Below are 22552 nucleotides of genomic sequence, written 5' to 3' on the forward strand. Positions count from 1 at the left end.
TAGCAGATGGAAACCATTATCATTTTTCACATGAGGGTTGCCATCAATGCCAAAGGGGGAGATTGTTGGCAATTGACACTCATTTGATTGGTTTCATATGTTGTCATTGATGGCAACATGTTCCGATTTCATTCTTTGGTTTGGTTCTTCACTAGCAGACACTTCACCGGCATCGGCAGGTATCTTCACCAGTAGGAAGGATTCTATGGGTACCGGCATTGAAGGTCAACGTGAATTACAAATAGGGTACCGGTATAGGAGGCCGACATCATTGGGAGATCTAGCAATCAGCAATTCATTTTTTTAATTTATGAATATAAGTAATGAGCCGACATGTATAATCATTTTTGTAATTATCTATGTAAGCCGACATGAGTCATGAAGGATTGTAAGGGTATATAGTTCAGTTGATTAGATCATTTTGTGATATGTTAGGATATGATGGAAATGATTGTAATGAGGAATGTTGATGCTGTGAGTAATGCGAAGATCATGTATATGAGGATATTTATGTAAGAGGTTATTCTAGTAGGGGTTTAAGATTACAGAACCGAAACAGTCGAAGATTGAACCAGAACTCGATCAGGCATAGCAGATGCATTAAGGGTAAGTGCAAGAAGTTGTGTCCACTTAATGTGGAAGTTTTAGACTTAGTGAAAAAGTAGAAATCGGGCGGAATCAATAGGAGATGAATCAGGATCCCGCCTACGCATAGGATCCCAAGCCGAAAACCAAACGAGATCCCGTGGGACCCGGGATCCCGAGCCTAGAACCCCAAATGGGATCCCGTTTTAAAATGAAACGGGATCCTGTGTTAAAATGAAATGAGGCCCCGTGTTGAAATGAAACGGTATCTCGTTTCATTTTAAAATGGGATCCTGTTTCAAATATATAAAAAAAAAATTAAAACATAGTCGGATTCATTTTTGTCGTACGCAATCTCGATTGAAAGAGTGGAGCCCTCCCCAGAAGGTGCTAGCAAGCTACCTGAAAGTCTTCCAGGTACACCCAACACCCCTTTTTTTCAATAATTCATATTTAAATTAATTTTTTAGTTTAAAAAATTATATTTTTAGTTTAAATTATTTATTTTTGTTTAAAAATTGATTTTTAGTTTAATAATTATTTTTTCATCAGAAAAGTATGTTTTTAGTTTAAAAATTAGTTAAATTTTGTTTGAAATTTTGTTTTTTAATTGATTAGATTAGGATTTTTTTTAAAATATTAATCTAGGTTTTAATAATACTATTTTTTTATAAAATTATTTTGTCTTGGTTGATGAATAAATTTAATAAAAATGTTGAAAAACCTTGAAATGAAACCAAAACCCAAAAAAAATAAAAACCAAAATATTTAATACAAAATCAAAATGAAAAGAAAAACCAAAAAATTACAACAAAAATGAAACTAAAACATTGTTAAAATTTACCAAAGCGAAAACCAAAACTAAGAAATTTAACTAAAACGTAGAAAAACCAAAAACAAAACCTTTTTTTTTAATAAAATGAAAATTTTAAAAAACCAAAACTTATATGATCACATACATGACCATTTGACCCATATGACCATATAGGAGCATAGTGGATCGTAAGGGGTCATATGTAGTCCTAAGGGGTCACGCATGTGTTCTAACACATGCACGACCACTTAGGACCACACATGATCCCATAGGATCACATCATGTCCTAAGGGGTCATATTTGATCCTAAGGGGTCATGCATGTGTTTTTTAGCATGTATGCACGTGACCCCTTAGGACCACATATGACCCCTTCTAACATCTAGTGTATACAACATGCCCCCTATGACCACATAGGATCACATCACATCCTAAAGGGTCATATTTGGTTGTAAGGGGTCGCGCATGTGTTTTAACACATGTGTGACCCCTTATTCTACCACATATGACCCCTTTTAACATCCTAGTATCCCAAGGGGTCATTGAATATGTGGTCCTAAAGGGTCATGTAGACATGTGTTCTAACACATGCATTCAACCCCTTACGACCACATATGATCCCATACGATCAAGCATAGTTTTCAAAGGGGTCATGTATGTGGTCCTAAGGGGTAATGCATGCACATTCTAATGTACATGTGTGACCCCCTAGGACCACATACATGACCCCTTAGGATACTATGCACGATCCTATGGGGTCATACATGTACATGGTCTTATGGGGTTCAACACATGAGCTAGAATGGGTACATGTGTGACGGGCCTTTAGGACCACATTGTGTTCTAAGGGGTCATATATGTGATCCTAAGGGATCACGCATGTGTTAGAACACATACATGACCCCTTAGGATCACATATATGATTGTCCCTTAGAACACAATATTGTCTCGTTGTGACCTAATCACACATCACCCCATCCCAGATAGGGACCCCCCTTTCTTTTAGGCCCTTTTGGTCGTTTGGTCTTGGTTTTTGTGTGTGTTAGTAGCAATCTCTTCAAATCTCTCCGCATTGCAGATGTTCGGGGGTCAGTTAGGGTTAATTTGCTTCTCTGTCAAGCAAATTCTATGAAGTCTAGGGCCTATTTTGTCCTTTTTTAGGGTTTTGCCTTTTGTCCTAGATTTTAAGGGTTCCTGTTAGGGTTTCGGGAAAACTAAGCATACGACTAGAATCAAGACCCTTCAAGGGACCTCCCAATGAAATTTGAGACCAAACGAAGCAACTTTCTAGTTTTAGAAAGTCCCTATTTTTTAGGGATTTTTTCGAGTCTCGGAATGTCGCCATTTTGCCAAAAATCAAACTTACTATTTTTAGTAAGTTTTTATTTATAGTAAGTCATTTATGCACCTTGCCTAGGGATCTAACACTGACACCTAGAAAGTTTCTATTTTTGGAAAGTCATTATTGGCAGGGTCAGTCAGCCAAGGCAACAAGGATCAGGCGTTCACAGATAATTCTAATTTCAAAAAGTCAGACAACAAATAGAGAAAGCCGGAAATAGGTCCAGTACTGAGAATCCATGCCTAAATTGAAGATGCCATTCACAAGTGGAAAAATCCATGTATCCATGGATAGAGTGAAAATGCGCCCAAGACTGGGCTGGGGCACTGAATTGAAGATGCCATTCACAAGTGTAAAAATCCATGATTCCATGGACAGAGTGAAAATGCGCCCAAGGCTAGGCTGAGGTGCTGAATTGAAGATGCCATTCACAAGTGGAAAAATCCATGTGTCCATGGATAGAGTGAAAATATGCCCAAGACTGGGCTGGGGCGCTAAATTGAAGATGCCATTCACAAGTGGAAAAATCCATGTGTCCATGGACAGAGTGAAAATGCGCCCAAGACTGGGCTGGGGCGTTGAATTGAAGATGCCATTCACAAGTGGAAAAATCCATGTATCCATGGACAGAGTGAAAATGTGCCCAAGACTGGGCTAGGGCGCTAAATTGAAGATGCCATTCACAAGTGGAAAAATCCATGAATCCATGGACATGGTGAAAATTTCACCTAAGATAGAAATTGAAATTTTGCCTAAGGCATGGAATCCAAGGGGTCAAGGAGGAATAAAAAGCAAAATTCCCCTCGGGCAAATTTTTGAATATGCTATTTTTAGACACCAAATCCCGACTAAATGTGGAAAATTTTATAGATTTGAAATCAGGATGAAATTCCCCATCCAATGAACCTGACTCCTAAATTTTAGGAAGATCCCTAAAAAATAGGGATGTGGAGAAGAGGCATGAAAATTCCTTTGAAAGCAGGAGATGACAGGTTAGAAGGAAATTGAGCAAATCCTGAGAAAATCCTTCGATCTCCCTCCAAAATTGGAAAGAATGAAATCAACGAGTTGACAGAAGGAATCTTCTAAGTATGACGCATGACTTGGAGCATTTAAGGAAAATTCTAAATTTGAACTCATACGCATGGGAAGTTGCCTTTGTATGGTGTAGTAATTGAGGAAAGTATGACGCATCATGAATGCAATTACTAATTAATGTCTCTTGAAAATTCTATATAAGTTTAGAAAGGCATTTCATTTCTCAAGTGCAAGATTCAGGAAAGAAGAAGTGGAGAAGTGAAGAATATTCATACTTAGTCTCTATTTTCATCATTTTGAGGTGCTTCCAAGATGGCGGAACCAAACAAGGTAGCTACTATCTCCAGGTAGGCATTGATCAAAGTGGAGATGAAGAGTTTTCTTCCTCATTCTCGGTTGAATTCAAGATGGGATGAAATCAGTGATACTAATCTAGGCACATTCAACTTGGCTGCATTCAAGAACTGAATGTTTGAAACAGCAGGGCACAATCCATCCCCAGCAACTGTTAGAATTGTGAGAAGTGGAATAGTTGTAGTAGCTGGTTTTCCTCCCGCTATTCAGTGCCCAGATCTGGTCTTCGAATGTGTAGCACATTACAATCTGGAGCGGAAAACAATCTCAACACTAGATGGCAAGTTACTGGCGACATTGACTCCACAGTCAATTGGTGAACCTTTCGGAATCCCTTCACATTATTCCATGACGTACAAGACCAGCAGTGGAGCTTAGGCAATACATGAAGCAGGCCCCGCCAGGTGTGCTGATTTGATCAACAAGCAGTGGTTGTTGAAGCCTAGAGTGCACACTTCCAAGATGCCCAAAACTCTCACAATCTTTGAGTTCAAGTAGGAGTATGTGGACCTGATAAAGATGCTAAGCAAAGTAATGGGATACCCACATTCGGTAAAATTTGAGGCCTGGATGTTCTTCTACATAGGCGAGATTATGAATTCAAATACATTGATCGACTAGGCTAGATTGATTAGCCACTACCTGCATGAACAATTGAAGAACCTGAAAGAGAAAAGGTCCCAGTCCTTTTTCATGACCTCCTACTTGTTCTATATGCTTGCATGAAGGGGAGGATTCAATGGGCTGCCAGCAAAAGGAATCAAGGGTTGCGAACCGGCTGAGTTAAAAGTACATAAGTGTTACCCCCAGCTACATCTCTCCAATGTTATCTCTTACAGGTTGGGAAATGACACCTTCACCATGTACCTGACATGACTTATGCAGAACAAGTTGCACATGAGGTTGTCACCACAAGAAGGTGCCTTGGTCTAGAGGTATGGCGCTACATTCCTCCAATTCCCCAAATTCACCTACATCAGGATGCAAGGGTTCTCCTTCCAATCTTAAAAATTGCCCAGATATCCATTAGACAAGCTTGTATTGCTCGAGCTCATGAGGCAGCTAATTGTCTATGATCAGCTGCAGAAGAAGAAGAAGAAGAAGTAATCTATTGAATTTCCAATTGTCTCGGGGGATTTTATGGAGATATGCCTGGGTTTGGAGGCCGCTAAATGTGCAGGAGGGGGATTGGCATTCTATCACCTACCATTTTACACATCCAAGGCCCAATATGATCCTTACAGCTAGATTAGGAAGGTTGCCAATGTCAAATTCATACATAGATTTCACTTGGAGGATTACTGGGAAAGTGTCGAGGATGATCTTGAGGTCCAGAGAAGAATGCATTCCAGACTGCCCCTCGACACCATCAGAATAAGTGAAATTCATCAGGTATCGGATCAGGTGAAGGAGGATTCAGATTTGATGCAACCCGAATTCAAGAAAGTAAAGGATCAACCTATCCAGTTGCCAGATTGGTCAGAGCTTGAAGTAGATGATCTGAACATCTTAGCTAGACCAGTGCTAAAATTCACTAAGCACTGGATTGACAAGCAGACAAGAAAGTTGGTGGAAGGCAATGTCCATCTGACATACCAGCTAATGGGAAATCTAGATTCCCAAAGTGAGGCAACTAAAAGCTCTTCACAGGTTCAGGCAGGAAGAGAAGCCCGGATGGAAAAAGGAAAAAATGCCCCAAAGAGGACAAGGGCAACAAAGATGAAGGATATCCAACAAGAAATCCCACACGAGGTTCAACAAGAAGCCCAACAAGAAGAACCTCCACAAAAGAGAGCAAGGACAGGAAGGGAGCATTCACCAGTTAGCTCCTCAAGCGTACGGGAAGTGGAGATGTTTCCTCATCCCACAGGTACACTTCCAGGGAATGTTTTAGCACTTGATAGACTCAACATCAATGCTTTGCAAGGCCATAATCAACCAAGAACTCAAAGGCTAGAAATTCCCCTGCACCAAGAAGAAGTTCACCAGGATAGCTTCGTGGAGACTATCCTTCATGAAATGGAGGGGGAATCTCAGGAATAGGAGCATGCAGATGATCATAGCCATTCCATCCCCATGCGAGATTGGTTGAAAGGCAGATTGGGGAATGAAGCAGAAGGAGGAACCAATCCTACTCAAGAGTTAGAAGAATTATTGAAGAGGGTGGATTGGCCACCAGAAAGAAAGGCCCCCCAGAAGTTTTCCAAGGTGGTTAGGGAAGAATCCAGATCCCGAACCTTGCACATTGCTAAGCCTGTAGTGGATAAGGATAGGAGTGAGATTAGAAAAGAGGATTATGTCATTAGACAAGTTGATCTTGGCCATGCTTCCACCGGTCAAGTTGTGGGAGATTTTGAAGATTCCTCTTTAGCCATGAAGGAGAAGTTGTTGAAATCAAAGGTAAAATGTAAGCGGTTGAGGGAGGAAAAAAGATTCTTATGCGAATACGTCAGGAGTTTCAAAAGACACCTTAGGGAAGTAGGTCCTTCATCCACTCCTCCTCCCTTCCTTCCCAAGGAAGTAGTTGATGATGCAGAACTTATTAGGGCAATGGCACAAAATTCCCAGGAATGGGTAGAGGATGTCTATGTTGAGGCAGGAAAATTCGTTGAGGATCTAGCTCAGCTTCATTCAAAGTTCATGGCTCTCCTAAGTAAATTAGAGATAGCAGAAGGACTATGGGAGGATGTATATGTTTACCAAGACTTAACCATTTCCCGACTCAAGGCTTTGATGAAGACTCCAAGGCAAACTCTAGTGGACGGGAAAGTGATCCAAGAGAATGAAGCTTATGATTTCCCCATATGGTTCTACACTATCTGTTCGGGAAAGAACACCCTTGACAAATTCAGCATTGACTCTATCACCTTGAAGGAATCTATAAGGGGGATACTGGAAGAAATCCTTAGTGCCATGGAAGCTTTGTTTGCAAGGAAATTCAGTGACGGAGGAATAATGGTGAACTCCTTGAAATCCTAGTTGCACGATTTCTTCTTCGTCTGTTCATTCCCTAAGGAACATTTTGCAAATGTTTCTTCATTCTCCGGTATGATGAAGAAAATACAGGAAGTCATGGCAGAGTGGGAAAGCTTCTTTTCCAAAAGCGAAGAAGAAATTTCCTTGATGGAGTTCAACATTGAGAATGTGCCAAGTGTCTCTATTGGAGAACTAGAAGTTGTCGTCGGTAGATTCATTGCATACATCATTAATGAATGAGATAATCATCGTCCATTTTTGGATGATAGTCTTTTGACTGAATAGTGATGGCATACTTATTGCTGAAGGAATATTGACTAGGCATGGACCAGTCAATGCATGCCACCACCGGATAGGGAATCTTCTTGCATGTCGCCTTCTCATTATGGTTTTATGACAGATTATTCATGCATGTCGTCGTCACTTGGATAATGATGGGCATTTATGATGGTGTTGGTTATATTTTGGGCATAATCAACATCATGAGGCACATTTAATGTGATAGTGGTCTCTATTTTAGGCTCTTTTAAAATTTATTGTAAATGGGTATAGTGGGTTATTAATTGCCAATTCCCACCTTGTTGCACCTTGAGTGGGGAATCTTTAGGGAAAACCCTAATTAGGTTTTTCCATGTAATCATGGCTTGAGGCCTATATAAGGGGGTGACCCCCCTCATTTGTAATTAGGAGAGACTATCGTCAGAGATTGTTGCTAAGAGTTTTTGAAGCAAACACCTAATACATTGTTCAATTGTTGGTGTGTTCTTGTGTTGTTTTGGAGCTCGCATGGTCTCATTCTCTTCATAGATTATATTTGCTTTCATGTTGTTAGACGAACTGGATTTGATAGGATCACTTGTTGCAAAATTCATGCTCATACTTTTGGTGTGCAGCTGATTGTTGCATACCATGCAAAGTTAGCCCGAGCCTCCATTATATGTGTATGTTTAACTTCGATTATCAGGAGAGATTGTTCGACTTGATGGTTTCTCTTGATGATTTGAAAACCTTTAACACACCCTCTGAAGATTGCACTGCCTTCGTGTAGTTGTACATTGCTAGCAAAGTGAAGCGGGGTTGGATTTTGTGCAAGTTACCCCATCTCCTTGTTCATAGGATTAGATTACTTTTAGTCTAGTTTTTCTCTACCCTATTCCTACTTACTTTCCGCATAATTTCAAAATCCAAAAGATCCAAAACTAGAGCTTTTATTGCAGATCATCCATATAAAAAAGTCCTTGAGCTTGCATAAGTTTCTTCAACATACGTAAGGCCCCTTGGGTTATCAGCAAACCCATCAAACAACTGAGTCACATCCACGCACTAAAGGAACCTTGGGAATTAGCCATTTGAACTTTAAGTAATCCTAGCATATGGACTAATCTTGATCAAGAGAGGATAAGGCAACCGTTGGTGACTTTATTTTGTGTTAGACATGGTCATAAAAAACACGTCAACATGTCCTAAAGGGTTGTCACACATGCACGCGTGAACTAACTCATGCATTCAACCCCTTATAGGACCATGTATATGTGTATGACCCCATAGGATCACATAGTTGACCCTAAGGGGTCATATGTGGTCCTAAGGGGTCACACATGTACATTCTAGAACACATGTGTGTGTCCCCTTAAGCCATCTCCTACTTTCAAATGCATTCCATTTTTAAGCCACATGTCCTACAATTTAGTTTGATCCCCTTTCTTGCCACATGTCCCAATTAGGCTTGCATCCCCTTTTAAGCCATGTCCATATTATACCATGAGTTAGAACATGTGCATGTGTATGACAGGCCTTTAGGACCATATTGTGTTCTAATTTTGGGTCATATGTGGTCCTAAGGGGTCACGCATGTACATTCTAGAACACATGTGCGTGTCCCCTTAAGCCATCTCCTATTTTCAAATTCATTCCCCTTTTAAGCCACATGTGTCCTATAATTTAGTTTGATCCCCTTTCTTGCCGCATGTCCCAATTAGGCCTCCATCCCATTTTAAGCCATGTCCATATTATACCATGAGTTAGAACCACATTGTGTTCTAAGGGGTCATATGTGGTCCTAAGGGGTCATGCATTTGTTAGAAAACATGTGTGACCCCTTAGGACCACATATGAGCCCCTTTAACATCCTAGTAGTTCGGGTATATTGTATACACTAAGTATAGGATGTTAAAAGGGCTCATATGTGGTCCTAAGGGGTCATGCATGTGTTTGGTCATGCATGAGTTAGAACACATGCATGAACCCTTAGGATCATATATAACCCCTTAGAACACAATGTGGTCCTAATGGCCCATCACACACATGCATGCACTCTAACTCATGCGTTCAACCCCTTCTAGGACCATGTACATGTATGACCCCATAGGATCACATGGTGTCCTAAGGGATCATATTATGTGGTCCTAAGGGGTCATGCATGTACATTAGAACTTGTATGTGTGTCCCCTTAAGCCATGTCCCATTCCCCTTTTAAGCCACATGTCCAAATAAATAGTTTGATCCCCTTTCTTGCCACATGTCCCAATTAGGCCTGCATCCCCTTAAGACATGTATATCTAGTTAAAACAAATGTGTCCATCCCCTTAGGACCACACACACACACACACACACACACACATATATATATATATATGATGGTCCCTTAGGACACAATGCCACATTTTTAACATTAGTTTATACAACATGTACCCCTTATGACCCAACTTCACCACATAAGATCTCATATTGTGTCCTAATTGTATGACCATCCTAAGTCATGTGTCTTAAATGATTAATTACAAAATTTGTAGATGTTAAATTTAAAATTCCTATTCTAAGTACATGAAATTAACTAATTACGACTGTTTATGGTAAAAATGGAAACAACAATATTGAAAGACTAAATGAATTTAACCACAAAACCCTAGCCTAACAACAAAGATCCACCATAACATATGAAGATTACCTAAGACAATGAAAATCAAATGAAATCACAAAGATTATACCATCACATGTCCAATAGGGTTTGGATCTTCATTCTTCCTATCTCCATTGATCTTGCTTGATATATTTGCTCTCATATTTTATATGTGCACAAGAGCTCAACAAAGAATGGAAATGTGGTTGCAAGTAGGCTTGATCGCATATGAAAGTTTGAATGCTAGAAGGCTTCAAAGATCGATTAGGATTGACAATGAAGGAAGCATCTCCTTATATAGAAGACACTATAAGAAATGGAGGGATAAGATTGAGAGGTGTAAAAGATAAATGGTCGGCTAAGATTAGAGGGTAGGTAGAGAAAATAAGAAAATAATGAGAGGGTAGGCAGTGTAGGAATTAAGAGATGAATGACATGTGTCATGGGTAGAAAAGGCTAATGAATTAATTAAATAAATAAAGATTTTTTTAATTAATAGAAGAAGTGGGATCAATTAAATAAATAAAAAAATTATTTAATTTAGGAAAAGGGTAATTTAAATAAATAAAAGTATTTATTTAAATGAGAAATAAGTCTAGCAGAGGATAAATGAATTTTTATTTATATTTAATTTAGGAAAAGGGTAATTTAAATAAATAAAAATATTTATTTAAATGAGAAATAAGTCTAGAAGAGGATAAATGAATTAATTAAATAAATAAAGATTTATTTAATTATTAGAATAATTAGGCTAAAATAATTAAATAAATAAAGATATTTATTTAATTAGACATGACAATTTTAGGTGTCTAGATTTTGCCCCTCTTTAAGACAATGCAGCTTATCGCATTGTTTCAAAGAAGATAATATGAACTGATACAATGTTGCCCCAAGATGGGAATTATATGCCCCCTCATGAGATTGGATGAAAATGTCTGAAAAGATTGCAAACAATCTCTTGATATAAAAGAAAGGGTAGAATGGACTAACCGGATGGAGTGACAGAGTCACAGGATAAAGAAGACTGACTCAGGAGACTAGGGCTAGGGAAGTCGATAAGATAGACTACGAGGGGAAAACATCCTCATTGTCATCCACACATCTAAGAGATCAGAGTGCAGAGAGAGCAAAGAGCAATCAGCAGCGATGGCATTGGTCCATAGATTCGATCACGTTCGTCGATTTCAGAGGCTAGCAGATGCAAGAGAGCTGGTAAGTACCGCAAAACCTCCTTGTACTTTTCCGCATTAATTGTTGTCATAAGCATGCTAGGTAGAGTAATAAATTTTCTTTAGGTATGTCAAGAGGGGGGGGGAAATGCTAAGGCACGTCTCCATTGGTGTCAGGCGCGTCTGGGTAGGATAGGCACGTCTACGTTGGTGCCAGGCACGTCTATGATTGCAATAGCATTTGTGTTCAATGTGAGCACGTCTGTGTCTTGCAGGCGCATTTATGTAGGATAGGAACGTCTATGTGTTTCAGATGCGTCTATGCAGGATAGGCACATATGCAAAGTATGTAAGTGTGTTTATGTCTTCAAGGACAAATCAGTAGTTCTGTTATGAACATACATTATCGATTAGATAAGCTGCTAAGAGGATACACTCAAGTAGGTCCTCTAGGGAAGACTAGGATAACAGATAGGGCTAGGATTGACAATTCTGTGATAGAACATATGTTGTCAATCAGGAAACTACTCAAGAGCATACACTCAAGTGGAGGCCCTAGGATAGGATGGATTGAGGCAGTTTGTGATGAACAGGGAGTACCAGGATAAAAAAGCAATACTTTGTGATGAACAGGGAGTACAAGGATAAAAATTTAGTACTTTGTGATGAACAGGGAGAAATAAAAAAAGAGCAACACTTTGTGATGAACAGGGAATGCCACTAGGATAGAAAGTAGTACTTTGTGATGAACAGGGAGTACCACTAGGATAGAGTGCCATATGATAGATATAAGCACTAGGACAAAAAGAAGCACTTTGTAATGAATAGGTAATGCCACTAGGATTGACACAGTTGATTCACTTGATTGTAGGAGGACCTACCTATGCTGGAGTCATGGGAGAGATTACCTTTGACTCAGAGTTTACAACCAGAGCTGACATTCGAGGATAGAGTAGAAGTGGAGGCTATGGGCTTGCGATATATTATGTATGTGCCTGAGTTTCAGGTGAACATGGTGTTACTGACTAGGCTAGCTGAGAGATGGCACTCAGAGACATGCACGTTTCATTTGTCGATGGGTGAGATGACACTCACCTTGGAGGATGTGTATAGGATACTGCAGATATTGATCGATGGGGAATTAGTTCCTTATGATCAAGATGGAGACAGGGATGCACTGAGATGAGTGTTTTGAGATCTAGGACTGGAGATGAGGGTTGGACATGTGGCTTGGGATACCATGACACAGACAAGATTGGCACTACCGGCAATTCTGGCAGGAGTTATCAGTGGATTCCTCTGTCCAGATAGGGTGACACAAGGGTTGGTTGTGGGATGGGGGAGGACTCTAGAGACATTAGTGATAGACCACACCAGGTTTGCACAGGGGTCATGTCTGCTAGCACACTTGTATTATGAGTTGCATCAGTTTGCATATCATGGATTAGCAGGATTGGGATGTGGAGTGACCTTATTGCAGGTATGGGCATATGAGCATCTATTGGTTACACGACTGATACACTTTAGGGGTAGGGAACATGGGTGCAATTATGTACATCTATATGATATGATTATGTCACAGCCACGGATTGGGAGGCTGGATTATTAGCGTTGGGTTATGGATGAGATAGACAATGTGGTATGGAGGCCTTACTTAGACTGTGAGGAGTGGGAGGATGATGTAGTGGAGTTTCCGTATGTATTCCGAAGTAGGTATCTGATTGGTTGGACATCATATGTTATTGAGAGGCAGTTGGTAGATAGGGTGGGCAGGCAGTTTGGCAGGACACTACGGATGCCAGGAGGTTCAGGGATGTATGCACAGACAATGAGGGATCGGGTGCATTTGGGGCCATTGCTTTTGTATGATCAGGTTGTGACACAAATGGTAGAGATGGTTCCCCTACCTTGGGATATGTGGTAAGATATAGAGGATGTCGGCATGGATGCAGAGTACATTGCATATTGGGGAGATCATCCCTTTCTACAACTGGTGAATCCAGGGGAGCCAATAGATGGAGATAGTAGAGGTGACGGAGATGATAATGGAGATAGTAGAGGTAGAGGTCGATGGTGGAAGTAGGATGCAGTGGTAGAGAGGAGAGTGGCTTCGAGAAGAGAGGGAGGAGAGGAGAGATAGGCTCATGTAGTGAGGGGTAGAGGTGGATTGTCATTACAGGTGCTAGCAACATAGGTTCCCAGATAGGCACGGGCTCCTAGACAGGTACAAGGACAAGGACAGGGACAGGAGCAGCCATAGGGATAGGATGAGGGGGGAGAGGAGGAGGATGAGTTGTTATCCTTAAGGGAGATCTGCCAGGGATAGGCATATGAGATCTAGGATCTGGAGAGGGAGACAGCTAGACTCAGGAGATAGCTGAGGGACACTGAGCGAGAGAGGGATCAGTCTATTTAGCTCTATACGAAGGCTGAGACAGCACTGAGGGCAGGGAGGCAGGTAGTAGAGGACACAAGGGCCAGATATACCTATGTTCTACAGGTAGGGGAGGAGATAGCCTACTGGAGACACATGTACTATGGAGTGGTGCCACTAGATCAGCGAGCTAGGATCTTCCAGAGACCATCGCGGATTGCGATGACCACTGGTGGGAGAGATAGGAGATAGGTGTCTAGCGGTGGGGTCATGGGTCCTCCACCACCACCAGATAGAGGGGGTAGGCGAGATGATCCTAGGGCAGGTCCTTCCAGAGCTCAAACTCTATCGAGGCCAGCCAGCTCCAAGGGAGGGAGTTAGAGGGCTCCCTATGTATCAATTTTGTACCATTTTGTATGATGACACCTTCGGGTGATTGTAGCCATATAATTTTGACATCATTGTATCATGACACTTATGATTATATATATGAGATGATTCATCCTTGCGGCAGCTATATGCATGTGTACCTATGTGATGTTTCTATATGTCTTATGATGTATGTTTCTATGTGGTGCTTATGATATGGGTGCAAATATGTGCATGAGGAAAATACAATATTTTTGTTCTTTTATGTTTTTAAATGTTATGCATGATGTGGATGTATGAAATGCAGATGAATATGATAATGCAAATAACTATTTACATGATGAGACTGTAAAATGTGCTAATATGTGTTGTGTGCAGGATGTGATGCAATTGTGATATCTATATGTATGTATGAAATGCTAACATGTGATAATGCAAGCGCAAACTACATGAAATGCAAATATTTTTGGTGTGTCATTATACTCAATCGTGTGATAACAGGCTACATAGACTCAAGAAGGATGATGGAGGTCAATCAAGAAAGGGGGATGGAAGATAGAAGATATGAAAGTGAAAGAGCTTCTTGTGCGTTATCATCATGAGATTTATTATGGCAAATAGGTTATGACAATCCAGATATATGTTCGACCCAAAAAGTCATTGTACCCGTTTGCATGGAGATAAGATAGTTGCAAACAAAGAATTCCCCAGTTCATACTAGACTCTCAGTATCCTCATATCCTTGGACAAGTCATAGCATTACCAAGAGACAATCCATAGACAGCAAAATAAAAATAGGTGATGATACCCCATCCTTGCCTTTCTAGTCAAAGACATCCTGGAGATAGAATCTCTAGTCGGACACATCTTGGAAAAGCTAAAAGACATGTCACCAAAAAGATAAAATCAAAAGAAAATCAAGACTCAACACCAACATCCACTATAGTCCTCAATTTTAGTGTCTCTTGTCACTAGTATAAGTCTATTTGATTGTGGTCACAATATTTACTTTCACAAAAGGATAGATAGCACTGAACCATAATGTTGTCTAAGTCTGTTGGAAGATTTGATTTGTTGAAGCCCATTGTTGTTGTTGTGTCTCATCTAAAACTAACTGAATCCATGCAACTGATACTTTATTGTGGATAAGATAGAACTTTATTGCGGATTGGCGATGCAAATGTTTCTTTATTGTGGATAGTGCGTAGATAGACTGAAGAAAGTTGGAAGAAACTGTACTCCTCTGACGTGTGATGCTCTCAGTTCCACAACCATCACTAGACTTAGGATTTGTCTTAGCCACGGATAGGAGCTGATTTATTATGGATGGAAAGGCTGTGAGTGGAGGAATTATTATGAATGGCTAACCAATATTGAGTAGCTCAATAACAAGCCATGATGGGAATGGGTAAGTTTATTATGGATGGATAGGTTGTGAGTGTGTGCAAAGTGGAAGGATGAGATTGAATCCTGAAGGAGGGAGGAGCAATGTCTCTACACATGGCGTCGGTGACCCGGTTTTCACCATGGTACTTGCCCAGGGCGCCACCGAAGTGGTTTTCACCGTTGGATGAAATGTTTTTCTTTACTTTTTTGTTTTTTTATTTTTATTTTTTTGTATTTTTGAATTTTTTGTATTTTTGAATTTTTTATTTTTTTTTTTGTATTTTTCAATTTTATTTTTTTTTGTATTTTTTGTTTTTTTTGTATTTTTGAATTAGGATACTCTGAAGAGCTATGTGTAAAACCTACGAAGGTTCATGTTGTTCATAGGATCCTCCAAAGGTTTGCCATCTGGGGTTGAGAGTTGATATGCACCAGATCCATAAGTTGTTGTAATGATGTAAGGACCAAGCCAATTTGGTTCGAACTTGCCCTTCTTCTTTGTGTCTTGCTGATTTTTTGGGATTTTCTTTGAGAACTAAGTCACCCACCTCAAATGTACAAGGCTTCACTTTATGATTGTAATTGCGACTCATTTGTTATTGATAAGCCTTGAGATGATTAAAAGCAGTTTGTCTTCGTTCATCCAATAGTTCTAGTTCTTGCAAGCGAGAGACCCTGTAGTCTTCATCACTGATAATGTTTTGTAAAGAGACTCATAAAGATGGTAACTCAAACTCAATAGAAAATATAGCTTCAGCTCCATAGACAAGTGAATAAGGTGTGGCTCCTGTAGGTGTCTGAACACTTGTGCGATAAGCCCAAAGTGCGGGATTAAGTTGGATATGCCAATTGTGGCCAGTGTCATCGACTTTCTTTTTTAGGATTTTAAGAATGGTTTTATTAGACGCCTCAGCTTGACTGTTACCTTGGGGTTAATAGGGTGTGGAGAAACAATGGGTAATATGGAAGTGATCACAAAGTTCACGAACATCTTGATTTTTGAAGGGATGTTCGTTATCGATGATTATGGAAATAGGAAGACCGTATCGACAAATGATGTAGTTAAGAATGAATGTAGCAATCTATTTTCCAGTGACTTGTGTAAGAGGCACAGCTTCAATCCATTTTGTGAAATACTTTGTGGCAGTGACGATGAATTTGTGGCCATTGGAGGAAGGAGGGTGAATCTTGCCTATGAGATCGAGTCCCCACTGACAAAAGGGCCAAGCAGTCCCAATCGGTTGAAGTTATTTTGCTAGCGCATGAATAAGGTCTCCATGAATTTGACATTGCTTACATTTCTTGATGTGTGGGGGAAAAAAGCGACACTAAGAAAACATGCCCTAATTTCACTTTCAATCACACACTTGTGGCATACGAAAGAGCCTAGAGGTATCACACAATTGGCTACTTCTTTTGTGGAAGAGAGAGCCACGGGCTACCTATTATGATTTCTATTCCTTTGTTGCAAATGATAGATAAAATGATGCAAGTTCAACTACTAGCCCTAGAGTGCAAGTATGAACTACTAACAAGATTGCAAGATTGAGATTAAGTGATGAAAAGCTATAAACACAAGGATAAAAGGAGAATGCAGATGTGTACCTGGAGTTAAAATCTGAGTGGAAATGTTCGGGACGGGGGCGCGGGCACCACTGTCCTGATTTTGCACCTGAAACTGTTGTTTTGCAACCTGAAAAGCTGTCAGAAAAATGTTGAAACTGCTGTCTGACAGAAGGACCAGGGCGCCCAGCGCCCCTGTCCCAGGGACCAGGGTGCCCAGCACCCCTGTCCTAGCAGGACCAGGGCACCCCATGCCCCTATCCTAGTCTTTTTCTCTACAATTTGGTGTGAAGTTCAATCTCCGTCTGCTTCCATCAGATCTACAACTTGCGGCGTCGTCCGAATCCCAAAACCTGCACTTATATCTGAAAAGGTATGATGGGTGGCTATATAGGGTTTTGCCTTAGTCAAACCCCCACTTTGGTGGTTTCCACCTCCACGAATAGCCAAGTTGTATTGTAAAAGTAGTGTGTGCAGACCTTGTGTGTGTGCAAGATCCTAAAATGCAAGTAAGCAAACTAGAGCAACCTAGAAAGTAAACCCTAATTGCTTGTAAATGATAATGTAAATGCTTCAAGATGCAAAGTGATCTAAAGAATGAATACAAATGATATGATGAAGCTTATGCAAAGACATGAAAACAACATGAAATCATACCCAACCCCAAGGGAGGGGTACAAGCCAATCTTCAGTCGATGATCCCCTATTGCTCTTCAATGTCTTCAAAGCCCTAAATGGATGAATGAAATTGATAGATGCTTGATGGATGGATGTTGAATGTTGTTGAAGTCTTCAAAGATCTGCTCTTTCGCTGCATAGAAGGTCCTTTTAAACCAAAAATCTGGTCCTTTCAAATGAAGAAAGAGAGCTCTTATATATGAAACCCTAGGTCTTAATTTCAACTTTTGTCCGACCTAGAGATTGAATCTCCCACCAATTTCTTGGGGTTAAGCTTTATTTTATGATTGGATTGTGCTCCTAAAATTTCGAGAAAAATGTCCGGGACCATGTGCACGCCGGGCGCCATGGTCCTGACAACTTTTCACCAAATTTTCAGGGTCGTCGGATATGATGATTTTAGAGCGAATCCCGAAGTTACAGCTGATTTCGAGATGTTTTGACCCCTGAAATCAAGCCCCAAGTTCAAAATAGGACCTAATTAGGGTTTTTGATTAAATGATGTATTGGAAGAATAAAATGAAAGGGGCACACTTTAATGAAAAGGGCCCAACTTTATGATATGGAAGATGATAAAATAGAACCTTAGACCTAATTAATTTAATTAATTAAGTGCTAAAGGGGAAAAAGCAATGCAAAATGCAAAATGCGCCAAGGTAGGTGCTAAACTAGGTGTGAAATTGTACCACCCTAGCAAGTGCGTACAATTTACGACGCTACATTTAGCCCCCACTTTAGCGGTCATATGAACACTACGTGCACATGCAAGCTAAAGTACAGAAAAGTAAACATTATTTGAAAAAGGATATATCCATAAGTCTGTCGAACGAAGCCCCCAGCAGTATCTGCAGTACACAATTAGGAACCGCACCCTACAAAACACACGTTAGATCACAAAATCACCTAATGCTTACTAAGGAAGGTGATGAAAATTTGAGGGTAGCTATATGCCGCCCCCCCCTGTTTCGGCTTGCTAATTTTAGTGAGTTGAAACAGGGTATCATGTTTACCACTTCGAATTGTTAAAGAATATTGATGACAAATGCTCACAAGAAGATTTGATATGAGATCAAAAACTAATGGAGAATCATTTGGTAAGAAAGAGGACTAAATCTCAATTCCAACACAACAAAGAGTGTGAGGATTTAAGAGTTATCTAACACCAGATGAAGGATGTAAATGGAAACAAATGCAAAGAGAAGAAAAGATAAGATAGTTGAAAAGGGATATCTTGTAGTATGTGTAAAGGAGATCCTTAGAGGAGAAGAGATCTTTGTACAAAAGACACCTATCCCCGAGAGGAATTGTCTTAGACAAATATAACATCTTCTAGAATAAGACAAAGAAGAGAATAAGAATGCAATACTCCCTTCTTTTGCGAGGTGAAAGTGATTCTTAATGAAGGATGACGCTCTTTTTAACCCACTTGGGAGAGTGAATTCATTATGGATGTATTTGACCAAGTGCAAAAGAGGTTGTAGTCAAGAACTTACACCTCTTGTAAGAGAGAATCCTTGAACAAACAACAACAAATGCATACAAGGAATAACATCAAGTAATAAAGTTCACACCATCTACGAAATAGGAAAAAGTGGATCCTTAGAAAAAAATAAGGAAAGATCATTGCCTCCCAAGGATAAGGACAATGAGAAGGACTTACACAATCTTCTAGGGAGAGATTTAGACATAAGCAAAATTTACTACATACTCACATGAGTTCATGCAAGCAAGACATTAGTGTATATAAAATTCTCCTCACAAGAAGTGGGTAGGATAAGAAAGAGAATACACATCTTCTCCCATATCTAGGAAAAGAGGATTCTAAAGAAAAGATGATCAATATTTCCACACTATTACCCCATAGGAACAAGAGATAACATAGAAAAATTAGGCTATTATGTTGCTTCAAAAATATGATTGCACTTGAAATTGTACCATCATGAATGACAATGAGCCCTCAGTAAATGAGCTACCAATGTCACATAATGATGAGCAACATAATAGCCATTAATGTTATTTAAAGACATGATAGACTAAATGAGGTATTTGAAGATGACATTCTAAATGCTCAACTATAAGTGAGATCAAAAACATGTATAAAGTGATAAAAATTGAAGAAGAAAAGTCATAAGAAATATTAGAAGAGGGATGAGTGTAATTTATTAGAGCCTTATCCCTGGAGGAAAGGACTTTATTATGAATAGGAGATAAAGATTCATAAGTGGATTTAGAAATTTGAGGGGAGTCATAAAGAGATTTGTTCATCACCAAGATTTCCTTATGAGGGGAATGAGGATTGATAGAAGTAGAAGATGATTTAGTTGAAGTGAGATCATCATCACTACTAAATATAGCATTCACATTGAGAGATGGTCTTTTAGATGCTTTGGTGGGCTTAGAAAGATTATATCCAAGTCCAAATGAATATACATGCATGGTATGTTCTAAAGGAACTTTAATTCCTTGTTCATTTGCGCCACAACCATTTCCACTATAGCCACTCTTAGCCAAAATATGAAAACCACGACCATAACGATTAGCCATTTCAGAAAGGAAAGGTGGTTTTTCATAAGACAAAGAATCAAATCCTTCAGAATTAGAGGTGTGAGGAGAAGAAGTTTGAGAAGCGGCCACAAAATTATTGCTCATAGGTTCAGGTAAGACAGATTGATCTCTAGTTTCTTCCTTCTTTTTAACTTTAAGCTCTCTAGGAGGAACCCTATACTCACCTACTGAGGTGGGATTAAAATCAAGAGATCCCCAATCGTCTTCTGCGAGAACCTTCTCAGGATCAAAAGCCTTTTCATGTGTAGATTCAAGTTGAGAAGAATCTTCTTCAGGAACTTCAGACTCATCCAAAGAATTTTGATTATCAGAGGGTGATGATTCATCCATAGGTATCTTGTTTAACGAGTCATCACTAGAAGAGGAAGGCTTAGAAGAACTCCCTTTGGAAGTAGATGTTTGCAAACAAACTTGAAAATTAGTATCACCTATCAAGGTATATGTCTTATTATTATAAATAAATTTAACTTGTCTATGCAATGTAGAGGGGACAACTTGCATACTGTGAATCCAAGGTCTCCCTAATAACAAGTTGTATGTTAGATTTCCCAAAATAACATGGATAGGAGTAGGCAAAGTAACAGGTCCCACTGTGATGGGTAAGGTGATAATACCTAATGAAGACTTAGCCACATTATCAAAGCCTCGAATGGGACGAGAGTCAGGCTCAATAAGGGATGTATCCACATTCATCTTATGCAATAGATTAATGCTACACACATTAAGGCCAGAACCATTATCTACCAGTGTTCATCTTATAGCAGTGTCATTTATGATAACCACAATCATCAAGGGATCATATTGATATTGAATTTTGCTAGTAGGCAACTCATCTTGAGTAAACACAATTTGAGCTTTAGGATTCATCACAGAGTTAACCAAAGACACTATATTACTAGATGTATTAGGTGGAGGAACATTCAAATCTTTCAAGGCATCTTGTAACATTCCATGATGAGCGGAAGAAGTTTGGATCAAATCCCAAAGGGATATCTTAGCAGGGGTAGCTTTAAGTTGTTCTATGAGATCATAGTCCTTACTAAGCATTTGTGAAATACGAGGAGCTTGAGGAAGAATAGGTTGGGAAGGAGGAAGTGAAGTTGGGATAACTGGAGGAGGATTAGGTTGCCTATTGTTTCTTGTGTTATAGGTATGGGCAACCGCATGATAACTCTCTCTAGTTAATTGCTTAGCATACTCATAAGGGCTCTTAGTAGAATAACCTCCCTGGACAGTAATAATCGGTTTCTTAGGAGTGCAAAAAGAATCATTATCATAACCACCTTGGACCACTAAGATAGGCTTATTTAAAGGTTGAGAATTTTGAGAAGGATAGGCACCTTGGACAGTGAAGAGAGGTTTGTTAGGTGTTTCATTCACATGTATCAAATTGATTGAGGATGGTTTAGAGGAATGAACAAAAGTGTTGGAAGAATTATTGATAGTATTCTCTTGCACTAAAATCTCATCACGGATTAAAACAATTTTAGGAGAGAGACAAGGGGTAGGCATTGATGTTCTAGTAGGAAAAGTAATACTAGGAAAGGTCATATCATCCTCTATTATCAAAGGATCTACATGGGGAATAAACTCTCTAGGAGAAGGATCAACATTACTCTCTAAAGTCTCACTTTTGAGAGGGAGATCTTTGAAAGAGATGTTAACCATCTTTCTTTGAACTAGGGTTTCCTTATGAGTAGAACCAAGTTGAGGAGAGGGAGATGCTTTATTTTTAGAGGGAGAATAATTGAGATTCAAGGAAGGTGAGAAAATATCAAGGGAGTTTTCAATCTTGATTTCATCCCCTTTGGCTAGGGTTCTCTCATGGGGAAGAGAATAATCTACACCTTCTTCTAATGGTTCATCCCAAATAGTGAAGTTGTTGAAAGGAATGTTTGAAGTATTGTCAATTTCGGGAGAGGAGACAACATTGTTTATTAATTCCTCATTCTTAGGAGGGAGAGCATAAATAGATGTGTTAAAATCATCCTCTTTCCTCAAAATATGTTCTATATGATCTTTAGGGGAGAGAGAATTAAGGAAATTTCTTATTATTTCATCTTCTTTCTCTAAGGGATGCTTATGGGTAAGACAAGCTTTAGGAGAAGGGTAAGCATTTATCATTAATTCATCATCTCTAGTGGGAATTTTGTTGGAAAAAGAAATGCCATCACTAGGAAATGTAGGGATAATGTCATCTTCTTGCACAAAAGGATCCTCATGAAGGGAGTGTTTTTTAGGACGAACATGAACATATTTCTCCAAAGATTCATGCTTAGGAAGGAGATCTTTGAAAGAAGTGTTCATAACCTCTTGTTGCGCTAACATGCCCCCATTGGAAGGACCAACTTTAGGAGAAAATAAGTCAATGTCCATCAATGCATTTTCACTTAGAGAGGCATCATGTAGGGAAGGTGAAGTAACATTAAGAAAGGTGTTTA

This window comes from Cryptomeria japonica, chromosome 5 (assembly GCF_030272615.1).
Source record: "Cryptomeria japonica chromosome 5, Sugi_1.0, whole genome shotgun sequence".
NCBI lineage: Eukaryota > Viridiplantae > Streptophyta > Pinopsida > Cupressales > Cupressaceae > Cryptomeria > Cryptomeria japonica.